At 43.6% G+C, this 11,887-nt stretch overlaps 1 long non-coding RNA gene across 1 annotated transcript; it reads right to left on the bottom strand.

The window, feature by feature from the left end:
• Nucleotides 1-52: 52 nt before the first annotated feature.
• LOC130506419 (uncharacterized) lies at nt 53-848 on the bottom strand. The gene is made up of 3 exons (XR_008942022.1): nt 604-848; nt 188-518; nt 53-121 (listed from the first exon to the last, which is right to left on the bottom strand). It is a non-coding gene; the product is annotated as an uncharacterized LOC130506419 (long non-coding RNA).
• Between the last annotated feature and the right edge of the window lie 11,039 nt (nt 849-11,887).

Raw genomic sequence — 11,887 nt, forward strand, 5'->3', positions numbered from 1 at the left:
ATCTTATCACTTCCATAATTCGATCAAACACTTCAATCTTTTGATGTTGAAGACTCAGCTCCTGAACTACTTGTTTTTTTTTGAACATTTTCATTTTCATCAAAGAGGTCTTCAATTGTACCTACAAAATATAATATGAATCAGTAACAAAAAATAGTCATAAATGGTATTTTAAAGCTTTTTTTACCTTGGTATTCAGCAAAACCACGCAGCCAATTCCTAGTGCAAAGAAGAGCTTGGACATTTTTAGGTAAGAGGCGGTTTCGGTAAGGAGTTAAAACCCGAGATCCAGCACTGAAGGCAGACTCAGAAGCTACCGTGGTGATCGGAATGCTGAGGATCTCACGTGCCATAGATGCTAAATCTCCAAATCGATGCTGGTTGTCTCTCCAATAAGTCAAGACATCCAAATTTATATTGGCCCTCCTATTTAGCCTTGGCTCTTCCAAGTAGATATCTAAATGTGTCTTTGGATCACCAGCTCCACCACCAATGCTCTTTTCCAGCTCAAAAAAGTCCTTCATTATGAACATTTATACCAAAAGTATCAATTTCAAGATAATAAATGACTCAGACTATTTAAAATTATTATAAGTCACTTACATTATCATAATCATCTTCAAGGGGAGATTCTGTGACAATCTCATGTGGTGTAAGTGAAAACCCTGAAGAACTTGTTTGAGACAGTTTCTGATATTCTTTATAGAGATCACTCAAAACTTTCCTTGAGTTTTTCAGTCTTTAAGCTAGCAGTAGAAGGATCCAATTCTTTATAAGAAGCTTCAAGCATCTCAATCTTTATTCTTGGATATAGAACTGCTCCCATAGCCAAGATTAGACTATACTCCTTCCAATATTTATCAAACTTCACTTGCATGTCTCTGGCCATTTCTCTCACCCCAAGATCATCACAAGTGGAATATTTCTCCAATAAACAATTGTATATTCCATACTTGTGTGAAATAGATATTAGAAGTGGGATACTTTGGAACCTGAAAAATCTGTTGTTATGACACTGAATGACTTCAACAATTCACAGATCTTTTCCCCACGGTTCCACTCAGCCACTGAAGGATTAGTCTTATAGTTCGGATCATAAGACTCCATGCTAGCAAATGCCTCCTTGAACTTGAGAGCTCTAACCAGCATATCGTATGTAGAGTTCCAGCGAGTAGAAACATCAAGTGACAATCCAGCTCCACCCCTTCTTTTTCCTACTCTCTCTACACATGCTGCAAATGCTTCTTTCCTTTGTGGCGATGCTTTCACATATCTGACACTCTCTCGAATGTTATGAAGAAGACTATTTGCTAACTCCAGGCCATTTTTAACTATGAGGTTCAAAATGTGAGCACAACATCTCACATGTATGTGCTTACCATCACACAACAGACCTCCACCACTTCCACTTGTCATCTGAAGCTTGCCCGCAAGAATTCTCACCATGCTGTTGTTGTTTGTGGCATTGTCTAGAGTAATTGAGAAAATCTTCTTCTCTAAACCCCATTCCTTCAATGACTCGAAGATCTTAGTGGCAATCAGATCACCTGTGTGTGGAGACTTCATCTCACAAAATTCTAAGATCTTATTGTCCAATCTCCAGTCATCATCAATGTAATGGACAGTTAAGCAGATATAACCTGTATTCTGAGGCTTAGATACCCATAAATCAGCAGTCAGACAGACCCTGCCACGATGCTTCTCCAACAGCCCCTTCAACTTCTCCTTCTCTACTTCATATCTCCTATAGACATCAAGAGAAGCCGTCTGTCTACAGATGGGTTTACACTCGGGATTTAAATACTTATCTCTTTCTCTAACCTTCTCAAACTCCACATATCGAAATGGTAGATCATGGTAAATGATAGCCTCAGTAACCATCGCACGATCTACCAAATGATCATACACAGGTCTATCTACCTTCTTAGGCATCTTAGAACAACTCTCTAAGTGTCGCTTCAACTGATTAGTACCATGGGTTTTACTATTATAAACTAATTCTGAACCACAGTGATTGCACTTAGCCTTTTCTGTTCCATCTTCTATCCTCACTAATACAAAATCTTCCCAAACAGTAGAGGTTTTTCGACGCTTACGTTGAGGTTTAGCTGCTTGTGTTGATGCAGTTGCTTGTGTTTCTGTTTGAACCTCTGCTTCTGTTTGAATCTCAGCTTCTGTTTCTGTCAACTCCTCTTCTACATCAAATTCAACATCCTCCTCATTCATTTCATTGTATTCACTTCGAGCTTCAAGAAGTGCCATTGTTCGCAGAGATTCAGAGTCCATCTCTGCCAAAAAAAAACTATAGGAACAAGATCATTATAAAGAAAAAAAATTAAAGAAGAAAGTAGTTCGTAGTCAACACAGCTCTTGCATTGCATTAAAGAAAATGCATTAAGACAAAAAAAAGGAGTTACAGAGTTAAGTAAATAAGTCTCCTATTGACTGAGCAATGACAATGATTGATATGAAGATCAACACATAAACCAATTATTAAAAAAATAAAAAAAACTCACATCAATGTATAATCAAGGTTTACATCAGTAAACTATAATAGCTGCAGATGCAGAGATCTAATCACTAAGATATATAACAGTTTTAAACTCTCAGCATAACCGCACTAAGTTAGCTAGTTTACACTATATACAGAAGTTACATAATCAAATATAACATCCGTACACTATGGTAGCTGTTGAAGAAGAGATTCAATCACTAAGATATAACAGTTTCTAACTCTCAGCATCACCACAACACAAAGAAATCTACTTTACACTACATAAAGAATTATTAAAACAGAGAAGTAAAAATCATTGTCCAGCTACAAGTAAAAATCATTCAAACAGAGAAGAACAGAACTAATTACAAACTAAAAATCATCCAGACAAGAGAAGAACAGAACTAGTTACAAAGTAAAATCATTCAGACAGAGAAGAGCAGAACTAGAGTTACAAACAGAAGAGAAGAGAGATAATTACAGAGATCGAAACACGGGGGGAGCTACGAACAGATCGAAACACGGGGGGAGCTGGAGAGGAACACGGCGGAGCTGGAGAGGAACACGGCAGAGCTTTGGAGAGGAACACGGCGGAGCTGTGGAGAAGAACACGGGCGGAGCTGGAGAGGAACGTCGGCTGCGGAGAGAATAGCTTCTGAGTTCTAAACAACGATAAGGTCTCATTCACTAGTCACTAGGGTTATTACACAAAACGTCATCGTTTATGAAAGCTAAACGGGCTCAACGGACAGTCCGTTTATTTTTATATAAACCCGTTTCCTAATCAGACATAAACGGACATGCCCGACGAAGCCCGTTTAGTTTCGTTACATTAACGGGTCATTAACGGACAGTAATATTAAACGTAGCCCGTTTACGTCCGTTTACAAGTTTGTCCGTTTTAACATGCCTACTCCCAAGTCTTTTATGTCAAAGACAGACTTGAGATAGTCCTTGGTATCTTGTATACCTGTTTTATCAGAACCAGTAATGATGATATCATCAACATATACAAGAATAACAATGATACCTCCTGGTGTAACCAGAGTGAAGAGTGTGTGATCCAACTCACACTTCCTGAATCCTTTACCATTCAGAGTGGTGCTGAGCTTGTGATACCAAGACTTGGTGATTGCTTCAACCCATAGATAGCTTTCTTCAGTCTTAAAACATTTCCTGGTTTTACCATCCCTTCCATTCCTGGTGGTGGTAGCATGTAGACTTCATCTTCTAGCTCCCCCTGAAGAAAGGCATTCTTCACATCCATTTGCCATAGATCCCACTCAAGGTTGACTGCAAGAGACAGCACTACTCTGATAGTATGAAGCTTGGCGACTGGAGCAAATGTATCTATGTAGTCTTTGTGAGGGATTAAACTCACACCTAGATTTTAGATCAGGTTTTAAGGTTTTAGGAAAGGTTAGGGAAAGATAACATGGGCTGAATCCCGTAATAACTTGTTGAATGAACTTCGATTTGTATTGATATAATGGTAAAAAGGATGGTTACAAAAGGTGATCTTTGATGAATACAAAGATTATAAGAATGTTACAATAAGAATGTTTTTATGAATATCGAGTGAAATATGGATTGGATCGGATCCTCTTCTTAGTCTTCGACCTTCTCTTTTTATAGCTTTGGACTTCTTTAGGTTGTTTGCAACTGGTCTCCGAGATCCTCTCCGCTTGAGGTGGAATTTGCAACAGCTTCCCTTTGACCGGGTCCTGCGCTTCTTATTGTTGTGACGTGAGCTTCCCCTTCGTCGTGACCTCCTTAGTTAGAGTCCCTAGCTTTCAGCCTCCGGCTCTTTTTAGGCTCGAGCCTGCGATGGGCCTGTCCCGGCCCATTACCATCTTTTATTGAGTGAAGATCAGCTACCGGGCCATATTCGGGCCCAACAGTTGCCCCCAGCTCTCGAGATTAGGTATCGTTATTCTCGGGAGCTAAACTTAGCCGCCCAAGCTAGATTCTCTTGTTGAGATCATGATTACTAGCTATCTCAACCGCATTTACTCTTATCCGATCAGACGGCTGTAATCTATCTTCGATTAAATCGACGGCTTTAGATTAAAGCGAGTTTGAAATTTAATTCCCGACTTTCGAGACGTGATGGGATATAAAGCTGAGAGAATTAACTACTTGTCTCTCCACTTCCTCCACGCCTCTCGACGGTTTCCAAGGTAACTCACCCTCTTTCCTTTATTTTACCGTTTTTTTTGTCATTCATTTTTTTTATATCTGCTTCTCGATCAAGCTAGTTCTTCATCCTGAACTTCCCTCTGAGATTCTGCCTTAGATCGATTCTCTTCTTTTGCTTTCTATCTTCCTTCTCCTTTACTATCATGAGTCGAAAAGAAGGTTCCGGCGAAGTTCAGATCTCAGCCTCCGGCGCCCGTATTTTGAGGGTCAAACAGGAAGCTGGTGAGAAGATGGCGGAGGCCAAGAAGAAAAAGAGCAAAGACTCGATCGGAGCGAGAGTTAAGAGGATGAAGAAGAAAGGTGGCAAGAGCGCCTCCTCCGGTCCTCACTTCCCTTCCCTCTTGAAGGGTCAAGATGTTGTCAATCTTGCCACTCAGGCTCACTGCAAGAGTGATCTAGTTAGAGCCTGTGCTGAAAACGAGAACCCCGAGACCGCTCCGGAGGGTTGGTTCTGCGTTCATGAAAAATATATCTCCAAGTCTCACCTTAGATTTCCCCTTCCTACCCTTTTGCTGGATCTCTTAGATCATTACCAGCTAGCTCTTCCTCAACTTTGCCCGTCGGTCATCCGAGTGATAAACGGGTTCATCACTAGAGCCAAGGAGGAAGGAGTTATCGTTGGGCTATCTGAGTTAATGAGTCTCTTCTCAATAAAGGAGAGCACCTCCAAGGATGGCGGGAGCGGTACCTACTATCTCCCCTGTCGTCCAGGGCTAGGCGTTTTCAAGTTCTCGGCCAGTGATGATGACTGGCGTAGGAAGTATTTTTATGTCAAGATTGATCCTTCGACGGTTCCTATAGGCCGTGTCCTCAGGAACTCGTGGTCTGATATTTCTGGTTAGGACTTTTAGGGATATGCTCACATGTTTATCTCTATTTGTCATGTTACGCTAACTGTCTTTTGACTCCTTTTGCAGAAATCAAAGATCCTGTCAAGTTATCTAGCAAACTCACTAGAGCTCTCTACAGGAAGCTACAGCATAGTCCTAACACTTGGGGGGCTTATACCACTTCAAGAGTCGGATCAGCTAGGTTTCCTGAGCGATACCAGGCGTCCTTCCCTGATTCAGTGACGGTTGCTGGTTTAGAAGGTAACCTTTTATTCTTAATTCATGACTTCTACTGCCTGGATTTGTCTTATACGACTAATGGATTTTTTTTTATGTCGTAGTTTCTGAAGGTGATTCCATTCTCGAAGTTTCCTCCGGAGCAAGCACTTCTTCGAAGACTCAATCACAGAAGATGCCAATTCAACCTTCCTTCCGTTCCAGGGGTAGACCGACCAAGGCTGCCAGCTCCTCTAGAGGGAGTGACAAGAACCAGGGGGGATCCTTCCTCGACTCTGTGAAGGAGGTTCTTGATGAAGGAGGCTCTGCCCCTGCTAAAGGTGTCGTTTCTTCGGAACCCAAGGTCCAGGAAGTTGGCCTTCCCTCTGCGGTCCCGATAACTGAAGCTGATCCTCAAGTAATGAGGGACCCTCCGGAGTCTGAGCCCCCGAGGAACAAGAGGTCCCGAACCGACCAGATTGATAGACCTTCGAGGTCTTCCTCCTCCTCCTCTAGAGGAGGAGCTGTTGGCTGGACCTTTTCTCATTCGAAGCCTGGATCGGTCTTGGACGATCCGTGGGGTTTGGCTACTCTGATGAGGCACATGAAGAGTCCCGGGTGTCCCCTCCCCTCGATCTCCAATATCACGCACACGGATGAGTACGTTGATATTGCTCATCACATGGGTCAGGTATGAAGTTTATTTCATTTTTCAGCTTTGTCTTTGGAAGATTTTGCTAAATCGTTTTCCGTTTTCCACAGCTGGCTGGAGCTATTAACAGAGCTCAATTCAAGTTTGAGGATGCTGTACACAAAGCTCCTAGCGCTGAGGAATTAGCCCAGGTCACTGAGTTGGTCAAGGCCAATAAGACTGAGCTCAACCAGACTCGGGCTCTGATCTCGGATCTCCAAGCCGAGGTGATGAGGCTTGGCTCTAAGTGTGATGCTCAGCAAGGGACGATCGAGAGCCAGCTGATTGTCCTCCAGGTGAAGAATAGGAAGATTGGGGAGTTGGATGCTGCCCGGAAGATAGCCGAGTATCAAGTCAAGGAGCTGATCTCCACATCCCAGAACAGCCAGAAGAACAAGGAAGCTGAGGTCAGGCTAGCCGTCCGGAGGGGAAAGAAGGAGGTAGCTGAAGCCTACAACAAGATTCTGGTTATTGTCAAGGAGAAGTTCTCCAAGAAGAAAGATGAAGTTGACCTCCTGGTTCATGCCCAAGAGATTCAAGCCAACACCGAGCTCCTGAAGGACATACTGGATGGTGAGATTAAGAGTACTCAAGATGAGTATGATAACTTGGTGGCGCTAATGCCGGAAGCTGTTGCGGCGTACGAGAAGGCTCAGGTTTCGGACTTCTCGATTGGCAAGCTCCCTCTTCCCCAACTCTCTGAGAGTTCAGGTACTTTCGAGATTAATATGTTTAACCTCTCCTTTTCCGGAGAGTTCGGTTCTAATTTGGGATTGGTGGGTTCTTACTCAGCCCCAGTCGAAACCGCCTCTGGAGGTAGCGACAAGGAGATGGAGGAGGTTCCTGAGGAGGAAGATCCAGCTGGCAAGGGAGCTGAGAAGAGCTCGGATGATAAGGAAGTTTAAGAACTGATGTTCTTTCGTGTTTTCTAGGATTTCTGCCCGATGGGCTTTGTTTTCATTTGTTTCTCAAACTTATAGCCTGAGGAGGCTTTTAAACCTTTATCTGTTGCATTCTGAATCTTTGGTTAGCCTGGGGAGGCTTTTAAACCCTTGTTTAATTTCAAACTCGGTTTTCTTGTTTCGTTTTTAGTTTTTGACTTTATTCGTGAAATATGACAGCTTAATCATTATCGATCCTTACAATAAGTCTGGAAGACTTTGGTCGTTTTTTCTTTGTTCCTTAAGAGGATTTCTTGAAGTATCGGGATTAGCTTAGGGTTTTTAGGAACCTAAGTTTAAGCTGGACACCTTAGGTGGAGGTTCTTGGGAACCTGAACTTGTTTGTGGGATTTTAAGACCCGTTGAGACTTGCTTAGGATTTTAAGACCTTTGTGATTTGATGAGGATTTCAAGACCTCGAAGATTTATAAGGATTTTAAGATCTTGGAGAATTGACAAGGATTTTAAGACCTTGGAGATTTGGTAAGGATTTTAAGACCTTAGGTCCAGGTTCGTCGAGACCTGATATTGTCCGAAGGATTTTAAGACCTTAGGTTCAGGTTCGTCGAGACCTGACATTGCTTCGAAGGATTTTAAGACCTTTAGGATTGTTAAGGATTTTAAGACCTTAGGTTCAGGTTCGTCGAGACCTGATATTGTCTGAAGGATTTTAAGACCTTAGGTTCAGGTTCGTCGAGACCTGACATTGCTTTGAAGGATTTTAAGACCTTGAGGATTGTTAAGGATTTTAAGACCTTAGGTTCAGGTTCGCAGGGACCCGTTTTGTTAAAGAATTGAGATATCGAAAATGATTTCTTTATTGATAGTTGGATACATGGTATCATAGTAATCATACACTTGCTGTATTATAACGATCATACGTTTGCTGCGTGGGCTATGTGACTTTAGTCAGACATATGCCCCCTTTTATTGTAGTGAATGAAGTGTTGAAATGAGGTTGGGGCTGCACTCATGACGGAGTTGCCTACGTACCCAGTCAAGGGATCAAGCCTAACGTAGTTCGGGAATTTTAGGTACCTAATGATAATATCTCTTAAGATTTGTGGCATTCCACGATCTGATTTCAGGTACCCCAGTTCGCACCTTTCGGAGTTTGTAGACGCCAGGTCGTACCACGTGGATGATCTGGTAGGGACCTTCCCAGTTGGTTCCTAACTTCCCAGCATTTGGTTCTTTGGTTCCTTCGAAAACTTTCCTAAGTACTAGGTCTCCAACAGCGAACTGTCGGTGCCTGACTTTGGAATTGTACTGTCGTGCCATTGCTTGCTGATAGTTCTGAATGCGAATCAAAGCTCGGTCCCGCCTTTCCTCGATTAGATCGAGGCTGTCGGTTAGGAGTTGATCATTAGCTGCAGGATTGGATGTACAAAGTTCCCGGCGTAGGCTACCAGCAATGGTTTCGGCTGGAACGACGGCTTCCATCCCATATGCTAAGGAGAAAGGAGTTTCTTCTGTAGCTTTTCGTGGGGTGGTTCGACATGCCCAAAGTACTTCAAGTAACTTCTCTGACCAGAATTCCTTCTGGGTTCCGAGGCGTTTCTTGAGGTTTGCTAGTATTGATTTATTAGCAGCCTCCGCTTGTCCGTTACCTTGAGGTCGGCGAGGTGATGAGAAGGTCAGGCGGATATTCCATTTGTCACAAAATATTTTGAAATCGTGGGATATGAATTGTCCTCCATTATCGGTTACGATTTCGTACGGGACGCCGTGTCTACATACGATATCTTTCCATACAAATTGCTCGACCTCGAACCTGGTCACCTGCTGGAAAGCTTCGGCCTCTATCCATTTCGTGAAGTAGTCCGTTAAGACTAAGAGGAAGCGTAGCTTCTTCTTTCCACTTCCTGATGGTACTAGTGGCCCCACGATATCCATGGACCATCTCATAAATGGGTAAGGGGCGGATATGTTAGACAGCTTCTCCGCAGGTTGGTGTATAATCGGTGCATGCCTCTGGCATTTGTCGCATGAAGAGGAATAGGCCTCACAATCTGCAATAATGGTAGGCCAGAAATATCCTTGTCTTTTGATTCTGATGGCTAAAGCTCTTCCTCCAGAGTGGTTCCCGCAGGAACCGTCGTGCATTTCCTTCATGAGTCTCATAGCAACGAGGCCATGAACGCATTTTAGGTAAGGTCCGGACATGCTTCGTTTGAGGAGGACAGATTCCGTTACGCAATATCTCGCGCTTAATGCTTTGAGCTTTCGAGCCTCGTTGTTTGAGGCGCTGAATCCGAGCCTATATGACTGCTCGATGGTTTCTCCTGCTGAAGAAGTTAGCCTTAGACCGATACCGGAGCCCTGCTTCGATGAGGCTCCGTCGACGTATAGGCTCCACTTCGGAGATTCCATTTCGGAGTCTAACTGCTCGGATGTCAATTCGATGATAAAGTCAGCGAGGACCTGAGCTTTCGCTGCTGCTCGAGGTCTATACTCAATATCATATTCGCTGAGTTCTATGGCCCATTTAGCCAATCGCCCTGACTGGCTGGGGCTGTGCAAGATCGTTCGTAATGGTTGTGAGGTCATTACAATGATCGAATGCGATTGGAAGTAAGGTCGCAATTTTCTGGCAGCTGTTACGACTGCTAGAGCTAGTTTTTCCATCGCAGGGTACCTGGTTTCGGCATCTATCAAACTTTTACTGGTGTAATAGACAGGTCTTTGTTCGTTTTGTTCCTCTCGTACTAGGACGCCGCTGACTGCAGCAGTTGATACAGCGAGATATAGGTACAATGGCTCTCCTACTACTGGTTTAGATAGGATCGGAGGTTCGGAGAGGTAAGCTTTCAATTGCTTGAAGGCTTCCTCACATTTCTCGTCCCATAAGAACTTCTTATTATTTCTTAGAAGCTTGTAAAATGGGAGACATTTATCGGTAGACTTGGATATGAATCGATTCAACGCCGCGATTCGTCCAGTTAGTCTCTGCACCTCCCTGGTCGTCTTAGGTGACGGCATTTCTAGGAAGGTTGCTATCTGCTGCGGGTTGGCTTCAATGCCTCTTTCGGTTACGAGATAGCCTAGGAACTCGCCTGAGGGTACCCCGAAAGTACATTTAGTGGGATTGAGCTTCATATCGTACTTGTTCAGGATATCGAAGCATTCCCTTAAATGGGAGATATGATCTTCCCCGGCTGAGGATTTGACTAGCATGTCGTCGATATAGACCTCCATGGTTTTTCCAAGTTGTCCAGCAAACATCTTATTTACTAGCCTTTGATAGGTAGCTCCTGCGTTCTTTAATCCGAATGGCATAACCTTATAACAATAGGTTCCTCGTTCGGTTATGAATGCAGTTTTCTCCTGGTCCTCAGGATCCATCATGATTTGGTTATATCCTGAGAAGGCATCCATGAAGGATAGGAGTCGATGGCCAGCTGTTGCTTCAACTAGGCGGTCGATGTGAGGTAACAGGAAGCTGTCTTTAGGGCAAGCTTTGTTTAGGTCTGTGAAATCTACACAGATTCTCCACTTCCCGTTTTTCTTCTTTACCACTACTGGGTTAGCTAACCAGTCGGGGTAATGTACCTCTCGAATGGACCCGGCTTTCGTAAGTCGTTCAACTTCGTCGTTAACAGCTTGAGCCTTTTCGAGACCTAGCTTACGACGCTTCTGTTTGATCGGTTTGAAAGTAGGGTCAACTTTCAGCTTATGGGTGGTGACGTTCGGATCTATTCCTTTCATGTCGTTGGTGGACCATGCAAAGGTTTTGACATTGCTTTTCAAAAAATCGATGAGCTCCTTTTTTGTCTCAAGAGGTAGCTCGGACCCGATGCTCACCTATCTTTCAGGATTTGAGTCGTCGATGCAAACTTTTTCGGTTAGGTTCCTGGGGGGACCTCGAATATTTTGTTGCATTTCGCGACCTTCCTGGATCTGTAATTGCTATTGGGGGGACTTTTTGTGGATTTCGAATCCTCCCAAATAGCAGATCCTGGATATCTTCTGGCTACCGTGTATGGTAGCTATCCCTTCGGGTGTTGGGAATTTTACGCACTGATGGTACGTTGAGGCTACTGCCTTCATTTTGTGGATCCAAGGTCTTCCCAAAATCGCGTGGAACGGGGAAGGTCTATCGATGACTACTAAGTTGGTCATTTTCATTATTCCGCCAGCTATGACTGGGAGCTTGATTGTTCCCAATGAGGTAGCTGTTTCTCCGGAGAAGCCTACGAGATTAGCTTTTTGGCCAATAATTTCATAGTCGTCTATTTCCATCCCTTTTAGGGTGTTATAGAAAATGAGGTCGACAGAGCTTCCTGTGTCTATCATGAGCTTGGGAACCTCGTATCCTGCGATGTTCAGGGTGACTATCAACGCATCATCGTGAGGTCTGTCAAGGTTTGAGGTCTCGCTCTCCCAGAAAGAAATCTTAATATTGGATTCAGGATTAGGAGGCTTAGGTCCAGTGTTAGACACAGCCTTCCGCACGTGATTCTTAATGGAATTGACGGAGTCTTGACATATGTCTGATCCTCCAAGGATACAGTCC

The sequence above is a fragment of the Raphanus sativus genome, unplaced genomic scaffold (assembly GCF_000801105.2).
Source record: "Raphanus sativus cultivar WK10039 unplaced genomic scaffold, ASM80110v3 Scaffold3215, whole genome shotgun sequence".
NCBI classification, from domain to species: Eukaryota; Viridiplantae; Streptophyta; class Magnoliopsida; order Brassicales; family Brassicaceae; genus Raphanus; species Raphanus sativus.